This window comes from Melozone crissalis, unplaced genomic scaffold (assembly GCF_028551555.1).
Source record: "Melozone crissalis strain CALT ecotype California unplaced genomic scaffold, PUWL_Pcris_2 ptg000045l_1, whole genome shotgun sequence".
Lineage (NCBI taxonomy): Eukaryota > Metazoa > Chordata > Aves > Passeriformes > Passerellidae > Melozone > Melozone crissalis.
This window is the reverse complement of record NW_026535823.1, coordinates 20,534,237-20,553,863: the sequence shown is the minus strand read 5'-3', so window position 1 is coordinate 20,553,863 and position 19,627 is coordinate 20,534,237.

Below are 19,627 nucleotides of genomic sequence, written 5' to 3'. Positions count from 1 at the left end.
ACTTATTCACATCTACAAACTCAAATTGTCTTGTTAGAAATCACAATAATAGTCTACTTGCTTTGCAGGACATAAGAACACTCATCAGCTGTTCCAGAATATACTTCAAATAACCCTCTCCATTTTCCTTTAATCCAGCCCTGTTTGCTGTGTCTAAAATATGTTTGTCAATGTCCAGTAAAATAGGGACCATATTATTGGGCCTCATTTATGAAAAAAAGAGGTTTTCTTCATTCAGCGTACTGGCTCAGAGGATGAGTTACTGCATGCAAAAGGTGAATGGGAGGAAAAAGAATTCACACTCCATTATACAGATACCCCCAAGTAATGTATCAGTTCACACCTTATAAAGATCTATGATATGGTTCTGTTCCTGGTAATATGATAAGGTAAATCACTTATAACCCCTGCCTATTTCATTAAATAATGGACAGACTCTGTCACTCTAAATGCAGATTAAATAACTTTATTAAGAAGCTCAAATGCATTGTCAGAATAATACAATAATAAGTATATTCCAAAACTAGCCACTGTCCATTCATAATATTTTGAATGCAGCTCAAGACAATGAACATTTTAAAATACAAAAGGATTTTTAAGACACTTCTCCTAAAGCAGTAATCAATATCTGAGTTTCTAGTCTGTTAAGAAGGTCAGCAGACAGTGTCTGAATAAGTAGACCACTTGCTGTGGTCTTTAGATATTTTTGTTTGTTTCATAGGGATTTGAAGCACTGATTGGTAACCTTTTATTTAATAACTTTGCATTTTTTGGCTGTAGTTGAATTTAAAGTGCAATAAATATTTTTTTTTTATGTGAAGAAAGGACACCACCTCAAATAATAATCCCTCCTCTATTAGATAAACGACTCCACTTTGTCTGTACTTCTCTCCCTCCTCTTGAGCATAGTTACAAATGACTACAGCACCTGAAAAGTCGCACATTCTTTGGGGAGCTGACTCCAGAAACTGGAATAATTTATAATTGCCATAGAAGTTGCATTTTCACCAGTCATTGGGTCACTTTCAGTCTACCTGGGGCCAATATGAATGTGACTTATTTACTCTATGGAAGTTCATTAAGTTGTGTTCAGATAAAAGCTAGAAGAACAAGTTCTATATAACAGAGTAGTTGCTTCAAAGTTATGGACCAGGTAATTAATTCTGAATTTCAGTGGAAAATCTACTAAAGTTCTATTGCAGTCATATTAACATCAAACGAGTCTACAAGATTCATATTCCTGCAATAAATATCAAGGAGTTAGGAATGATTAAGCAAATATTGCTAAATGTTACATGATAAAATGGCAAAAATGCCCTAGAAAAGTTATGAAGATTTGCCAGGCCTTTATATGGTAAAATCTTAAGGTTTGTCTGTATGCAATAGTAGAGTGCAGCTGGTTATGGGAAATGTGAATTTATAGCACACTTGATAATCAGCAGTAGCTCACAAATGCACAGAGTATAGCTGAAGTGAAGGTTGCCTGTTCTGTTTCTGAGTTATAATAAGTTACTGCACATGAAGACACCCTCAGTGCTGTATCCTCTGGCGAGTCAAAGAGAAATGCACTGCTCTGGGTGAGCACTATCTGCTGATGAAAACCTTTTCCTTTACATGACTTTTCAAAGAGTAGGAAGAATTCAGCATGGGTCACAAACCACAAACTTACATTGTTATAATTCACTATAATGCAGCTTTGAAATAACTGTTAATCTACTTGTCTTCTTCCCTCATAACTGAAAGCATACTGAGGACTTATTATGGAAATTCTCATTTTAGTTTATGCAGACTACATCACTGGAGTGAGGGCTGAATGTAGATCAGGAATTCAAGCAGCTACATTCCAAGTGCATCCTTCATTTTCATCGAGTGGAAAAGCTACAACAGGCTGTACTTGAGTTGGGTTTTGAGTGAGCCATAAATGAGGGCATAGGCAAATCCAAGGTACAGTAACTTTCAATTCCTGCTGACAGTGTAAACCTGAGCACCTACTTTTGTGCAACCTTTTAGTTCCTGGGTCACTGCATACACCATGAGATATATGCACAATGTAGGCATTAACACTACTCACAAAAATTAGCTGTGTTTTTTTTCCTACAGAGCAGCTTGAATGAAAATCATGGACCTAATTGGTTAGAGAAGATTTGACCCAATTTCATTCTCTCTCAGTAAGAACATATTTCCAGACTGTCAGTCTTCTTCAGCACTAGGTTAATGTGTTTCATCTCATCTTATATTTAAAAATTTTCATTGTTAAATGTATTTCTGCAGTTGTAATTAAATGTAATGAAAATAATTATTTCTCAGGATTGTCCTTGTTACTGTTTCTTATTCCCTATCCCTTTCCTTCCTTGTTTCTTTTCCATCCAGAAGAAAGAATGCAGCAGACTCTAGTCAAACTACAAACTCTTAGTCAGTATTGGACTTTCTTTAATGAAACGTGAATGCATTATTTCTCTATTGAAACTTTTCTAGTTTGTGTTGTTAAAATGTCACTATGACAGTCTCAGAGATATATGAGATAGTCAATTTTAGAAAATTCTAGCCCCTTGATTGTATATCATCAATCATTTCAGATCCAGAGTTTGGAATAGATGTTAAAAATGTTTGATACTTTATGCATTTTGGCAGCATCATTAGCAAAACAAGAGTCATCTGCAAGCCAGAGAACTGAAAGTCAGGCATGATTTTGTAATATTCAACCTAGAGAAATACCTTTTTCACAAATATCTTTTCTACAAAGCTAAATTATCGATATTAACCACTTATCTGAAGTTTTTCTGTATGGCATCTAAACTCCCTTGATTAAACATAAAATTTATGTAGGCACCCATCTGCAGAAAATAATTAGCTTTGCCAGAGGAAAAATCATTTCATTTTAGAAGAGTCTGCAAGGAGAAAGACAGGAAAGAAGACAGGAAAACTAAAAGAAAAAAGAAAAGGTTTCTGGAAAAAAAAAAAAAAGAAAGAAAAATCACAAGGAATGTAAGAGACATCAGGCTGGTGTCCTCAAGGCCATGGGTTCATAACAAACATAAGACATTATAAAGACTGGCAGCAGAGGCTGTCTAAAGAGTTGTCAAAACAACATGGAATTAAAACAAAAAAATGGCAAAGGTTGTGGAAGATGGGCCACCAAGAAGTGAGAAGCTCTTCCCTTCCAAATAGGGTAAAGGAGCATACCTGGAGGAAATAATCAACATGCTTGCCAGAAGAATTGAACTCCTGTTGATGTGTTATGGTGACGGATGGTAGAGAAATCTAAATCATTTGCTTTCACTTTGCTGCCTGATTACTGCATGTCATCAGTCTTATTAAAAACAAAAAGAATTGAGCTCTGATGAGAAAGGTCATCTGCTCGTGTCATTCTGGCAGCTGCACTCCAAATACCCTCCTGGAGGCAGAAACTCTGCCTCACCTGAGAGATGCCCAGTTTGTTTAAATGGGAGAAGCTTCTGGAAAGTGTGTGAATGACAGCCAGGAATCACTGAGCAGGAAAACTCCTCTCCTGAAGACCCACAGGAGATCCTGATGAGTTTTGTGCCTCTAAGCCGCTGCAGAAGAAGAAGAAAAAATTTTAAAAATTATGGAAGAGAGTAATCTGCTTTCATAACTCTATTTAATATTCTTTTTCCTCACACAAAAGATTTCTGTTTTCCTATCTTTCTTGCACATTTGTACCTACAAAAATAATGGAAAAACTCTACTCCTATCTTCTATGCAAAAATCAGAACAGGTTGATTGGGAACAGCCAGTATATATCTACCACAATGAGATTTGTTATGAAGGTCAAAGCATATTCCTATTCCCTGGTCAGATAACATTATCTGTGAAACTTTAGAGCCAAATACTTACCCTTTAAATGAAAAAATATTTGTACAATAGGCATATTTAAGTACCTAATTTTCTGTATATTCTTTTCCACAAATTCATTAACTATAATATTTGTGAAAGTAATCACAAAAGCAGTGTGTACACAGTTTAAATTAATTCATTTAAAATCAAAAGAATGTTCATATAAATATGTTTGCTGTATTCATCCAATTCTAATTATTACTTACTTTTGACATCTGTGAAAATCAGATAAACTATTAAAATAGAGTCTGAAGAACAAGTATGAAAAGAACATGCTATCAAGTTACAGCCTTCAGAAACTATATAAAACTTTAACTACAATTATTCAATTCAATTATATTGCAGGAACTCATTGGCCAGCTTATTAGTATGATAAAAGTATGGAAATTATTGCAGTTTAAGAACACATAGGGGGGTGCTAATATGTTAATTGCAATTAAAGCCTGATATCAGTTCCATGTAGGAAGTCCAAGTTTTCAGTGATTTTTAACGCGAGCAGAAATGTTAATTAAAAGGCTTTTACTTCATATTACTAAGTCTTGCTGATGAATCTAGCAAGTGAGGTGGGTATTGCTGACAAAAAGACATCCAGCCAGTGTCCCCTCCCCTGCCCCTGAGCCCAAAGCTCCAGCAGAAATGCAGTGACCACCCAGTTGGGTGGACACTTCTGTGCCCCAAACATTAAGGCTGCTTCTTTAAAAATACTGTTTAATTGCTCCCTCATTGCATCAATGAGGCATTGCAATATTAGCCAATTATATAGTTAGTGGGCTTTGGTACTTTTCTCAGAGCCAAAAATACAAATGCTGGGGAGCAATAAATATCCAGTAAATTTTGCTAGTATTGTGGTAGAATCACAAAGTTGCCTCCTCTCTTCTCAATGAAACAGAAAAAACAAGGAGCTTCATTCTAACCAAAATGTCCATCCCAGAATTCAATACTCATCTGGCTTGAGCTGAGTTCTTAAAAACACACAGGAACAACATTAGCTTGTTTTTATTGTATTTAATTTATTTGAGTAGCTTGTACCTTACAATATAAATTATTAAACCTCTCCACACCAAACTGCCCTGAATTATATCACTCTTGAGCTAAATATTGGTCAACATGATTGATAATGCTTTATGCAAGCTGAAAACTATAACTACATGTTACAAGCAACAATATAGAGAATATTGGAGGCAGCAGCTGCATCTGCCTAAAGCAAACACTTTGTCCTTGCTGTGACAACATCTGATGGAAGGCTCTTGCCATTTTTTCTGTCCTGTGAATAGCCAACATAAGCAAGGGGGTTTTCTCCTCTTTCTTCCATTTGTTTGTATCTAGTATAAAAGGCATGGGAATACAGAAGAAACACATGCTAGAATTAAAACACATTGCAAAGTGTCATTCAGTAGATGCAGTAGCAAGCAAAGTAATATAGAGAGATATTGCTGGCATATCCTTATTCTCAGTTGTGTTCCTACAATCTGGGTTTCCCAATGGGCGATGAGTATGCTTTAAATTTAGTTTAAAATTAACTTCAGTACTCAGTTCTTCAGCATCTGCATGGAAGAGCTGGCAACCTTTGGTGAAAGCAATGCTTTTCTCCTTCCTTTGAGCTGTCTGACACTCCACAGACAAACCAAGCTGTCATTTAGGTCTCTTTTAGGTGATCCATGCTATACAATAATCCTGCATTTTGCACCTGAGCTGCTAACCAAAATTTGAATACAGTGGTTTTTTAAAAAAAAATTATATAGTCAGAGATTCTTCTTTATTACTGGAAGTGAGGAGGGGAGAGTCAGAGGTTAATTCTTGCTTCCCACCATTTAGTACTGCAACTCCTTTCTTTTAGTTGTGAATGCTGATGTGCATGTGTGCCGCAAGGTCCAAAACTGCACAAATTAAAGTGAGTATGATTTGTCATTTGCTTTACTTACAATGTTAGCAACTTTTCTTCCCAGGGCTTCCATTTTCCTCTTTAAAAGACACTCGAACATATATCAATAGATTTCTTTGTGACTCTAACTAACTGAGTTACATTTTTTCCAGCAGTAGTAGGTGTCAAAGAATGTGAATTGAAATTTGAAAGTTCCTGGCTCCCAAGCCAGCAGGAGATGAGGTTTAATTGCTTGGAAATACATTTTCACAGCTGATACTGGGGAACAGAAAAAGTCTGTATGTCAAGAGCCTCTAAACTAATCATTTAGCCATAACATGCACCACCCCATACCTGGGGACAACGTAACTGTTAACAGCTAGAAGCTGTTGAAAAAATAGCCAATGAGAAACTTTCCTCTAATTTTCTAATGCTATTCTTCACCCTGAATAAACTAATAGAAGAGAAATGTCCTATTTTCAATTCTGTCAGTTCAAATGAAAACAATTGTGTGTTCAGCTAGTTTTAGCACTGGAATTTATTAGATCTGAGGTTGTTCATTAGGGCAACAATTTTGAACTTGCTCAGTTGTTAATACACTGGCTATATAAACTCTGGGGCTGTCTGGTATATCTGGTTACACTCTGGAGACTGAGATTTGGTTTCCAGCAGTACAGATCAGGTCAAGAATGGCAATAACAATTAGCCATTAGTCACTAGATCTCAATTTACCATAATAGAAGGCCATTTCTTCTGAGCATTTTCTCCCTGGAAAGGAAGAGGAAACGCAGGAAACTCTTAACATATTGAAAATTGGGATATGGAAGACTTGGTTATGACTTCTGAGTAGATAATAGGGATAAAAGATCTATTTCTTTTTGAGCTTACTGTTTTACTATGGGGCAGGTTCTGCATGTATTGACTGTGTCTACTATAAGTTAGTTTTGTTTTTTCAAGTTTGTGCCTGACTCAACGCAAGCATATGAGAGACAGTGAGAAACCTCACCTGTGCAACCTTCTTGCTGCTGTAATTATTCTTTTCCCATTGCCTCCATGAAGGACAGAGCAGGGGCATAGGTCTGCCTTTTTCTGTAACTTCACCAGGTAACCTTTTGCAGGGGCTGGTGGAGGAGCCACAGCTCCCCTCGCTCCCTGAGGCTGCAGAGGGGCAGCACAGAGAGCACAGAGCTCCTGAGCCTGGGGGTCTGGGCTCTGAGCAAGAGAAGGGTCCATGACACTCGTGTAGAGGTTTGCTCTCCTGCCACACAGGAAGCCCACAACAACTCCCTGACCCAAAAGGGTGTCAGGACTCTGCAAAGCCACCTGGGCTTGGGCTCTGAAGGTAGCAGACAACTGTGAGGAACTCAGGTTACATGGCAAGACTTTACTCCCTGCTCTCCAGAAGAAATATTTAATATTAAATCTGTAAGTGCCTATAAAACATGCAAGCATGAGATATAGCCGAGCTGTTCATGATTAATTTTCTAATTCAAGTTGTTCAAAGAACAAGGAGGATATAGATGAACACTTCAGTTGCCACTTGAGAGTATCAACTTGGCAATAACCCCTTAAACTAAAATAAAATAAAAAATTGGAATTGTTTTTCATAAAGAATCCCTGTGAACTGCTCAAGTTTAGCAGGAAAATGTGCTGTGAAAGTTAACTTTATTAAAAAATTAGCCACTAATGAAGAAAGTGGAAAGGTAAACCAGGAGAAAGAGTAGATAGCATATCAGATCAGATCCTTATTTTTTAATAGACAGTAGCAGCTGAGAAAAAAATTGCAAGAGAAGCTTCAAAACTTGGAGGGTCCTTTTTGTGAATCGGTCCTACCTAAAACTGATATTTGTAATAATATAAACAGAGAAGCAGTGCCTGCTGGTAGCTTTGCTAACAATCAGCTGACAGATAGTTAACTCTAGAAAGGTCAAAGGTCAGGGCTCTTAATCTATAGGTTGATGATCCCTTGGTGACAGTGTGGTGTGAAAAAGAATTTGGTATGCTTGATGCTATTATAGGCAGGATCAGCCTGTCAAAATCCATTAGCACTCACTTTTCCTCCAAATAAGCATTAAGCCACGTTTTGGTATGATTTTTAAAATGTAGATTTCTTATCATTCTTAGTAATCCTTTGTAAGCATGCAACATTTCATTCCTTATATGCTAAATAGTGATTTTTCAGGAATTTGTGAAATGCATGCTATATTCTTCAATTAGGTCTATTTAGCATGTTGAATATATTTCTGATAGGCTTAAAATTAAATTGAAGAGTCTAAAAAGAAAAATAGTCATCTTGAAAGTGCAGCTTAATGTGTGGGGCACAATGTTATCTCGTGTAAGTTTCTTGTTTATAGCATAACAAAGACCAAAACAAATCTGAATACTCTATTTAAAAGGAAATCAGAAATAATTTTAGTCCTACTTTATTGCTTTCAGACCCAAAGTGTTTTAACTTGACATTTTCTCTGAATATTTTATATGTTCTTTGACTCTCTAGATAGCTGTAAGGGAGAAAAACTTCATTTGCTTTTCACATTTGTTCATTGCAGTTTCAAAAACACTTCTTATAATGACCTTGAAAGTAAAGGAAGTTGTGAAGGTTTTTTGCTATATGACATTCATTAGTAAGTAATGCAGAAAGAATGCTAATAGCATGTTGCTGAAATATATAAAGAACTGTATTTTTTTCATTATGCTAAATCAAGATGTGTAGCTTAAATGACAATAAGGTGTAGCATATGTACTGAGAATATTCTGAAAGCTTTTAGCAGAGCAAAGAACAGTTAATAAAATGTAATAAAAGCAAAATGAAAACAAATTTCTCAGATTATAACATATTTATAGCAGTTACATAATACCATGTTTAAGTATGATTTAAAAATCTTAAGTAAAAAGTTTTTGCATGTAGCTTTGAGTCTGACTTCTGTCAGCTTCAGAACATACAGCCTTACATATGTTTCCATCCCATATGTCAACCTTTAAAAATAGTTTTGGAAAATAGAATGAAATCTTTTGATGTTCGCTATCATAGCTTTGGCTGTTTATAAAAAAAAAATCAAATCAATGCCTCCCAATATGTAATAAATCTTGACTTTACCTCCCCAAAGATTACATCTGTATGTTCAGAAAGGCTCAGTCAGTTTGGTTCATTTGATGGGCAGATGCATGTCATGCAATTCTTGATGAGAAACTTGTGAGCATCCTTTGGCCATGTCTACTTTGAGCTGTCAGATGGTTTTCTCTTGGGTATCTTTCCTTTTGCTGTGCATCAGACCAAGATAATATTTTATTGTTGGTCATAATTAATAATTCATTGAAATGCATCAAATGAACACACACACAAAAAAAGGTGGATATAAATCTTATTAGGTCCCTGGATAAAGTCACAGTATGCCTTTGCATTTTGAATTTCCAGGCATATATTATATCATCCAATATTGAAACAAGCTGAGAAATGTAATATAAAAATTTGATAAATTGCTCTCTGCCTGTAAATGAGAAAACAGACTTGTAAAATGTGAAATGAACCATTCTGGCAAAGAAGAATTTGAGTTTAGAGTGTAAACACTTGAGTTAATGGCTAGGGTATCTCTGAGTCTCAGAAGCTGTGGTACACAGGGAGGGTGAAAGTGAGGTTATGGAAGCTCTTCAATATTTTACTTTGAACATCCTTACAGGCCTTAATTAGACAGATTACCTGTTATGCATGGTGCAGTGTGCTGAACAGTTTTAAACTGGCTTGTCCTCAAGGCAAATGGAAGGCAAAGTCAAAAAGAATTACACTCTGCACAAATAACAATGAACCTGCTATTAATGTTATGGGGAAAAAATGAAAACTTCCCAGTCCATACGCTATTTAATTTTTAACTAACAAAAGAGTCTGTTAAATATTTACTGACCATTTGAATTTTTGCACATATTCTGTCCACCCTTCACTGCCTCAATCTGCATGAAATCATAATAACATTTAATGTTGTAATTACTTGACTTTTTCTGATTTGTGTTGCTTTAATCTAAGAAAATGTGACAACATAATGAAAACTTCTCTGACATGAAAATTAAGAAATGCTTTCTTTATTTATATAAAGTGGATTTTTAAAATTCCCAGTTCAGTTCCATATCTCTAACAGAAAGCATGGAGAAGCAGTAAGTGTGTTCACTAATGTTTCCAGGATACAAGTGTTAACTTGCTGTATATATGCTAAATTCCTGAATCTATTTAATCGGTTTATTCAGCCAGCCACCTACAGGGAAGGTCACCATGTCAAGCAATGCTGAATGGTATTTTGTGTGAATTGGGAACAGAACTTTTAAAGGCTGGAGGTTTAGGAACATAAACCAGATGTGCTCATTTGAAATAGTCTACTTATTAAAAAAAGGTCAAACACTTAGATCTTTTTAAAATCTTACTGTCAGACACACTCCATAGAACTAAGAATTTTATTGTTCTGAATTGTATGAATTTCACCAATTTCTTAGATTAAATATGTCATCTGATCTTTGCCATAAATATATTACTTTCTTGTTTATTATCTAATATTACATGTAAGAATATTATTAATTCTGTCAGATGAATATTTTTCAAGATAATGACTCTAAAAAACTCTTTGCGTGTTTTTATTTTTATTGTTCAGAATTTCTGCAAGCAATGAATTCATATATTGGTTTACAAAACGGTTTTTTCAGTCAATAATTTGCACAGAATAAATCTAGATAATGATGTGGTAGTGTGGAGATGTTTGTTGGTTTGGAGGTTTTTGGAGGGGAAGAGAGGGGAGGTCTTTCCATATAGTCATGTCTAAAGATGGATCCCTTCTCCATAGGAGTCAAATTAAACATCATATAATTATGGGTGGAATTGAATTCTGTTGGTCACTCTGCTAAACTGATTTACTGAACCACCTACACTGACTTGGAGGATCTCATTTCTTGTTATCCTCAAACTCCTGGATAGGAAATTTTAGGACTTAGAAGAAAAAAATATTGAAGTGTGAATCAAGCAACTTGAAAGATGTATAGGGAGAGGGAGTAAATTTTTTTTCAACTTCCACACAGAATATGGAATATTAAATGGAGCTCTATTCATTCTGCTTGAACAGCCAGTCCACCCAATGCTCAGAAGCTGCTCAGAGCGGCGAAGGTTGAAAGCATCTGTTCTCCTCCTGTTCTGAGTCCCACCCATCTTGCTAGAACCCCTCAAAGGAACAAAGCAGAAAAAAAAAGAAAAATAAATACCTGATAGAGCAATCAAAAGTTGCAGCAGAGCAGAGAAAATGAAACACCTGCCTTTGATAGCATACAGCAACTGATTGCTATGAAATGTCTGTAGTTCTGCTTTCTCTGGTATGGATTACATAGCTATTGACAATTTTCTTATTTCAACTACTTTATGATCTTGAAGGTCATAGGAATCCTGGAGTTATAACGAACAAAAAGCAAATCTGCTAAATCTGCTCTTTGGAGAAAATATTTTGGCTTCTGCTTGAGTTACACCACTCCCTGTCCCTCACAGTAACAACACAGAGCAAGGACATCAACCAGAGAGTGGGCTACAACAACCAGCCAACAAATAAAACCACAAAAACAGCTCACTAACAAAAAACCACAATTATAATTGAGGATAATTTTGCCTAGGTTATATTCAGATGGTTTGCTCTGTTTTGCATTTGAATACTTTTCACAGAATGTTCTTCAGTCATAGTGAACTCCAGTTGACTTTCCCTTTCTAGGTCAGAAACATTATTCATCCTTCAATGTACATCTCCTTTAAAAAAAAAACAAAAACAAAAACACACTTGAATTAAATTCTGAGTTGTACCCATTTAAATTTACACAGAAGAAGACCCTGAGCACTGGTAGATGTTCAGTAAATGTTTTCCTGCAAAGGATTATCCCCCCCCCTTTTTTTTTTTTTCCTCTCAAGGGTGCTATGATTTGGGTTTGGCTCTTATGAAAGGTTAATCAAGTGTTTTGGAGATATATTTTTTTCCTTCTGATGAAATGAAATATGAGTAAAATATATCTAGCATGACCCATTTTCCAAAAGAGTCCTCTTTGGATTCCTAGTGTTATTTCTTAGAATAGGTACAACATTTTTCATGTTTGATAACCTTAGAGCTTTCTTCTAAATTTTCCAAAAATACAAACTTCGAACAAATTTCTTTACTGATTCTATACTTTTGTGGAGATTTCATACACCATAAGTACAAAAATATTTGATAAAATAAAAAGAAAATGCTTTCCAAAATTAATAATAGTTTTTATAGATACATCCAAACTTTCAAAATAAAAATCACAAATAAATGAGGCAGATATTCTAAGAACCTCCTTCTGCTAATATTTATCTTTATGACTGATCATTTAACTGACCTAGTCTCCTCCTTGGGTAGTTTATCAAGGTAACATTTTAAATTTCTTAAACACTCTTACACTATCTGTGGTAAAGCTTAGAAAATTTGGGGCTCCTTTTATCAATTTTGTTAATTGGAAATGTGTCCATCTGACACATAAGTTTCAGAGGTTGACCACGTGGAATTTTTTGTGTGTGTGAATTATGAATTGGTTCATTACTACATTAGTATCAGTTCAGCCTTCTATTTAAGGATTAAACATAAACACTGTTTAAAGTTAAATATTCTACTGAATATTTACAACAGTTCATTTTTTAAATAAAGTACACTATTTGTACTTCTTTTATTTTATTTGTGGAGTTAAGAGTAAATGAGAGACATTGCTCTATTTCAGATGCAAAATAGCAAATTTCCTTTCCTTCAAAGAGAGTTTACAGAAAAAAAATAAGATGGATCAAAGTAGCACCTGCAGTATATTTGTTCCTTTTGAAATGTCCACTTTAGTGTTTTTTACTTTTCCCAAAAGTATATTTTAATTTTATTCCAACCTAATTAAAGTAACAATTTCAAAAATCATCATGGTATACAAGACTGTGAAGGAGACTCATTCAATTAATGTAAGATCATGAGAAACTGTGAATCAGTATTTTAAATTAGCACATATATCTTTAGTTTATTAATCCATCATTATTTGCTTCATTGTTTCCAAAAGCCTATTTTGCTTCTTAGACATAGTAAAAAATAATTGACTTTGTTTGCAAAAGAGAGGTTATACTAGCATGAAACTTAAAAAGACATCTGATGGAGCATTGCTATTATTCAGATATCCAAGGATAAGTACCCAGAGGAGTTCAGTGATGAACTGTGACTAGATAGTGTGAACAGTCTCAGAGGAAAAGTTAAAAGCAGGTGAAGCAAAGTGACATTTTAGAGGCTCTGCTGGAAAGCTGCACAAGCCAGACTCAGCAGGTCCATCTCACTCGTGTCTGCCTTCTGCGAGGAGCACCCTGCGAATGGAAAAGAAAATGCTGCAATGGCTTGGATTTTCTGGCAACTCTACCTTAACAGTGAAGATAAAAATTGTTGTTTTGTACTCTCTGACCCATGAAACCTAATTATCTCATTTTCTTGGTTAAATTGATAGCAAATCAAGCACCTTCTCATACTCCAGTACTACTTCTGAATCTCCTCTTCATTCCTGCTTTTAGATAGGAAAACTGACCTTACTGTTATGAATTTGATACAACCCCAGTGAAGGTCAGAAATAGCTGGAACAACATCCATTCCAACACAATTTAATTAGCACTAGTTGTTTAGAAGATTCTCCCAGTACAGTGCTGGCCTCACTACATCACGATCTTGATCTGACTTGTTGGCAAAATGCTCACTGATTTTCCCAGAACAGGGATTTTGCTATGCAGTTTGTGGGATGCTACAGTCTTTGAATAGATTATTATTATTATACAAAATATTTTTGATAAACAACCTCAAAACTAATTTCAAACATTTTCTGTAATTGTGTTCTTAAATTTTTAATTATTTTTCAGTAATCTCTTTAATAATCTTAATGATTTCTGATAGAATGTAGCATTCTGGGCTTTTATTGTATTAGGCACTGTGCAGTGTGTCTTATCCAAAGTAATGTATTAGGCACTGTGCAGTGTGTGGGAAAAAGGTGTGTCTTATCCAAAGTAATGTTATTCTTCTCCACTTTCTCTGAAAAAATGTTTTAGACTGTTCACAGTAATCTGCCACCTGTGCAGTTTAATACTGCTTCCAATTATGACAAAGTAAACGTATGCTATAAAAACCTCTGCTGCTTTGTATTCTGTGTGCCACCTAACAATCTTCTGCCCTGTTTGCCTTTTGTACTGCTGTTGTGCTCTGGACTGATGGTTTCAATGATTTTTCCCTTTCTAATCACTGTGCTGGATGATTGTTCTATTAAAGTCAGAGTCCCTACATTGGTTTCTTGCTTCACACCTTATTATTTTATATTTATCTCACACTTATACAAGCTTATCTGAACGTCTCTGGTCTAAAAGAATAGTGGGGTTCACAAATAAGGGAGCTGAGAAATTCTCTTGGTTAGTGGCTTCTGAGTTATAACAGGGTTCCTCCTGCAGTTTTTGAGAATTTTGATATCAAGGAATTAATTCAATCAATCAGTTAAAGCCTTCCTGGCTTCAGACAAACTCCCAGTCCTCTGTCTCCTCACCTTTTGAAAAACATTGACTTTTGCATGAAGGGAATACATATTGTGGAGCTGACATGATTTCAGCAGTCCACTGACAAAGGGGGTTCGATACAATTTTAAATTTTTTTCTCATTAAGCGCAGAAGTGTAAAATAAAACTTTCAGATAGCTCTAATAAAAATAGGAAAGTGCTTCTACAAAGCATAATTTTGAAAGTTCTGGTTGTTAACTTACATGACTGTTTTCATGACCTTTTTGGATCTATGAGAGACATTTAATATTGGGTTGTTTCTAAAGATATTACAGGTCACATCACTTACTGGATTTGATGGGTTTTATTTGTTTTAACTATATTGATCCATCCATTTTTAATTCTTGAGAATACTGCTACCATTCCATTCTAAAAATCTGTAAAGAATGAATATTACCAACTCCTAGGACAGTATGCATTTGCTGAGGGAAAATCTCAATCATACTCCCCAAAGCATTACAGATGAAAAGAATATTTTTTGCTTAAGTACTGCTTAATGCAACTGTTAAGTGCTTTGTTTGTGCTACATTGTATTAGTAGTCAAACTTACTCCCTTCCATTGTCAATTTACAAAATACATCATCCTTGAATTGCTTTTTGAAGAAAGGCTACTGTGTTAATATATATATTTCAATAATTTATGGAATAATAAAGTAAGCCTAGATATGACTGTGTTCCCAGTGAAAATGCAAAAAAGAAAATTAACAGTAGATGTTTTCATTTTAAAAAAAATATTGGGACAAATTTTAAAATATAAATATAACGTTTAAATTTTTTAAAAATAATTTTCTTTTTCTTCAATGAGATTAGGTATTTCAACAGTCATTTTAAGGTACTGAAAACCACGCTCCATTAAAATGCCCTTTGTGCACTAAAATAAATTCTGTTCAAATGAAAGTTTTGTAAACTGTGAATTGGGGCTTGGATGAATCTTATAAGTAATAATTAAAATCCTTTATTTCGTAGTGATTTAGTTTTTACTGATTTCAGTTATAAATCAAGTTTTCTGTTGAACAGGAATGTCCTGAGACACACAATGGAAAAACTTGTAAAGAAAGTCTCAACAGACACCAGAATTAGTTGATAATAAAATAGGGAAATAGACTGCAGCAAAGATAAATCATTGTTTTACTGGCTTGGCTTGTTCTGTTGTTTCCAGCAAGATGCTCCTTTGGAGCCCTGTTATTGCCAAGATCCTCACTGAAAAACTGGAGAAATTATTTCTAGCAGTAAAATGTGTTTTATTCATCAGGAAGAGTTCAGTTCACAGTAGTCCTTAACCTTTTGACCCTCATATTCCTTGCTGAAATAAACTTTGCTTAATTTTGTTTAACCACTGACTGAAGAAAAAATATAGCAAGTATACTTGCAGTGCAGTTTAGACCATCTAGCGTGTCTTGACATTTTGCATCCTAGCAAAATTGCATTTATAATTCTTTAGGTATACCTAACATGCCCTGACACATTTAGAAGAATGAACATGGCATTGAAAACTGTTTTCTAAGAACATTTATGCTCATGCACTATGCACAGGAAAAATAATTCAGCAATTCAATTTGGTTTTGAGTTCAAACTTCAAAGGGTTTTAAGAATGCTTATTACAGAAACAGAACATGGATTTAACAGACTAGAGATGCAGTTAGAATTGGCCAAATATCTTTTCCCTTATAGTGAGGAGAAAAATATTTTGAAAGAAAAGAATAACAAGTAAATACTAATCAGAAATCCAAACTCCCATTTTTGTGCCAATAGCCTCTCTTGCTCTAAATGCAGATATTTTGGGGAAGTTATGTGAACAAAACCATATTGACATCAATATTTATCAAAAATGACTAAGAATTGTAATAATTATTAAATATGAAGAGTTATTTGACTGCATTTGTATTTTCTGAAGTCTTTCTATTTCTGTATGCTGAATGAGACACAAGACTTACTAGTGTGGGCAATGATTGATGGCATGAAAAAGCAGAGTATAATTCCAGTATCAGGCTCAGCTATCCTCCAGGACACTGGGCAAAATCCTAACTAAGCACCTGAAACCTGAAAGAGTTCAGTCATTTGCTTGTGGCTTGGTTTCTGGTGGCAAAACAAATTTAACTGCAAGTCCTTGCTCTCTAGGGCTGTTGTGGCAGTCTGTCCATGAAAGGCTGAGGACAGGGGGACATCAGGAGCCCAGGGAACACTCAGGGCTTGCCCACATGTGCACCACACACTGATCAGGCTCTGCAGCTCAAAGCCTGCCAGCTCTGCCCTTCAGTCTGCAAATTCCACTGAACTCCAGAGCAGGGAGGTACCACACAAGCTTGCTTTTCTTTTCCCCAGCATGCTTGGCACTATCTGAGCATGCATATTTAGCATTTCTGCTCATCTCTCTTAACATACTTAGACACTTGCAAGGAAGTCAAGAATAATGCAGACTCTCATGCTTGACATCTGGCCCTCAGTGTCACTGTTCCTTCCTCTGCTATAACTAGGGAGAAAAATTCTGAGAGAGCAGCACAGTTTTTCTCTCTAGGCCACTTCTTTGACAGGCTGTGATATATTAATAAGGAGCACTACTTTAAATTACTTTGGTAAACCCCCAAAGAAGTGATTGGAATGAAGAAATGTGGCCCACATTACCCAGGTTTGTTGAAGGGAGACTTAATGTCAGCTTTAACAGCACAGAAATCATCTACAGCTAGATATAGGACAAAAACAACAGCTCATTTAGGGGAACAGCCCTTCACTCTCTCTGCAGTGTTGGGGAGCCTGCCTTGGAAGAGCACCTGAAAGCTTTCACAGGTAGAGAGGCTTCTGTTGAGCAAACAGCATTCTCAATATTATATATATAAATATATATAATTTTGGGATTTTTTTTACTGCCTTTCTCTTTACTGCCTACTAAGATTGCTATTGGCACTGTAAGTTATTAGCCCCAGGTTGCCCAAAGCGCCTTGGGTGCTAAAAATACATTACTGTGGTATTTATTTTGGAGCTACAGACTAGATGAACAAGAGAATAGGGTAAGATTTACTCTGGTAGGCTGAGAATTTCAAAGAAACTATGCTTCACTGAATATATGGATTTTAAATGTCTTTATTAGAACTTTCATTTAGACGTTTCCTAAAATCTTACCATGGTATTATTAAGAACATACAAAATTTGGAAACTGAAAATGCAGAGGTAAACAAATTATTTGTTACAAAAAGGGCCTCACAGGTCTCTGGGGAAATAGAATATTCTAATATCTGTCTATACCAGCAGAAGTAAATCATATTTGGTAAACATAATGTTAGTCATTTGCAAACATGAAAAATTGTGGAGTTTCTTTTGTTTGTTTCAAAGACTTTGCAAAACACATTGAATTTATTTGAGTTAAACGGAATAGTAAGACTTTGGCTGTAGATGGAAATTCCTCTCTATATAAAAATGGCTTTTTCTTTGCATTTTGCCCTTCCTTCCTTCCTTCCTTCCTTCCTTCCTTCCTTCCTTCCTTCCTTCCTTCCTTCCTTCCTTCCTTCCTTCCTTCCTTCCGCCACTTCCTTCCTTCCTTCCGCCACTTCCTTCCTTCCTTCCGCCACTTCCTTCCTTCCTTCCTTTCTTCCTTCCTTCCTTCCGCCACTTCCTTCCGCCACTTCCTTCCGCCACTTCCTTCCGCCACTTCCACCACTTCCTTCCTTCCACCACTTCCTTCTGCCACTTCCTTCCGCCACTTGCTTCCTTCCGCCGCTTCCTTCCTTCCTTCCTTCCTTCCTTCCTTCCTTCCTTCCTTCCTTCCTTCCTTCTGCCACTTCCACCACTTCCTTCTGCCACTTCCGCCACTTCCTTCTGCCACTTCCTTCTGCCACTTCCTTCCTTCCTTCCTTCCTTCCTTCCTTCCTTCCTTCCTTCCTTCCTTCCTTCCTTCCTTCCTTCCTTCCGCCACTTCCTTCTGCCACTTCCTTCTGCCACTTGCTTCCTTCCGCCACTTCCTTCCTTCCTTCCTTCCTTCCTTCCTTCCTTCCTTCCTTCCTTCCTTCCTTCCTTCCTTCCTTCCTTCCGCCACTTCCGCCACTTCCGCCACTTCCGCCACTTCCTTCTGCCACTTCCTTCCTTCCTTCCTTCCTTCCTTCCTTCCTTCCTTCCTTCCTTCCTTCCTTCCTTCCTTCCTTCCTTCCTTCCTCTTGTGTTCCCTCTCTTTTCTCCTTGATTTTATTTTCCTCTTTTTTTGGTACAAAGACATATCTTAGTTTTCAAAAATCAAGTTGATTTTCAGTAGGTCAGACTAGAAAACCAAAATGAACCATCTGAAATGACACCTTGCAGTCAAAGTCTCTGTGTCACAGTTTCCAAATTATTTTTGTAGTTAATTGAATTTTGGACGATGACTTCCTTTCCATTTCTCATGACAAGCTTTGAGATTTTTAAACTTTGAATTCCAAGCAATGAGAAAGAGAAATCAAATATTGCACTGCTTCTCACAGTACAGGGTATGTCTGTGGTTTGAGCTATCAGGAAAAACCCCAAAATAACAGGTTTCAAACTATTTCAGAAAGCACAATTTCTTCAGGAATGGTGAAAATTATCAGAAAACATGGAGGGCAAAAATAAAAGGTAAATAATTGAGTTGCTCAGTGTGTCCTTGCTGAAATGAAGAACTTTTCCTTTGGAAAACCCCTCAGGAATATTTAAGTGGTTTGGGCTCTGAGGTATTTGTTTGGCAGAGCTGCCAAGAGGGTACAGCATGCACTCTGTGCTGGGGTGTCCATCAGTCCCACAGAGTGCACCCATCCTGTTAGAGAATCCCATCACTCCTGCATGCAGCCATGTTACAGAAATTCTTTAGCACTAATGAGAAGGATGTCTTCAGGAGGAAGGGACAAAACTAAAGGTAAGTTCAGCTTGTACCTAATTTTAGCTTGTTTATCCTTCTGCTGTTATGCTATCTGCCAGATTTCAGGCTTCACTTCTTAGCTTCACTGGCTATGATAATTCAGAATATAAATATCAAACCTACATGTCTCAGGGTGGGGTATTCAAATTATACATAACAGAAGGAAATCTGTAAATATGTAAAGTCAGTTAGAAGAGTTACTAAGCTGTCATCTTCCTAATAAACCATCATAAGAAGTAGGTCATCTCTTGAGAATATTATACAGAAAAACATTGTAAATACTTTCTTTCAATTTTCTATTTATTGTAAAACAAACTGTAAAATGGGTAATTTAAATAAATTAATATTTTCCAGAAAGCACAATTTGATGTCCATTTAGATTGAATTAGACTCTTTGCAGCTAAATGTAAAAAAGTACATTTTCCCACACTCTTTTCTTTAAAAAAAAAAAAAATGTTCCATTCTATCCACCTGATTAA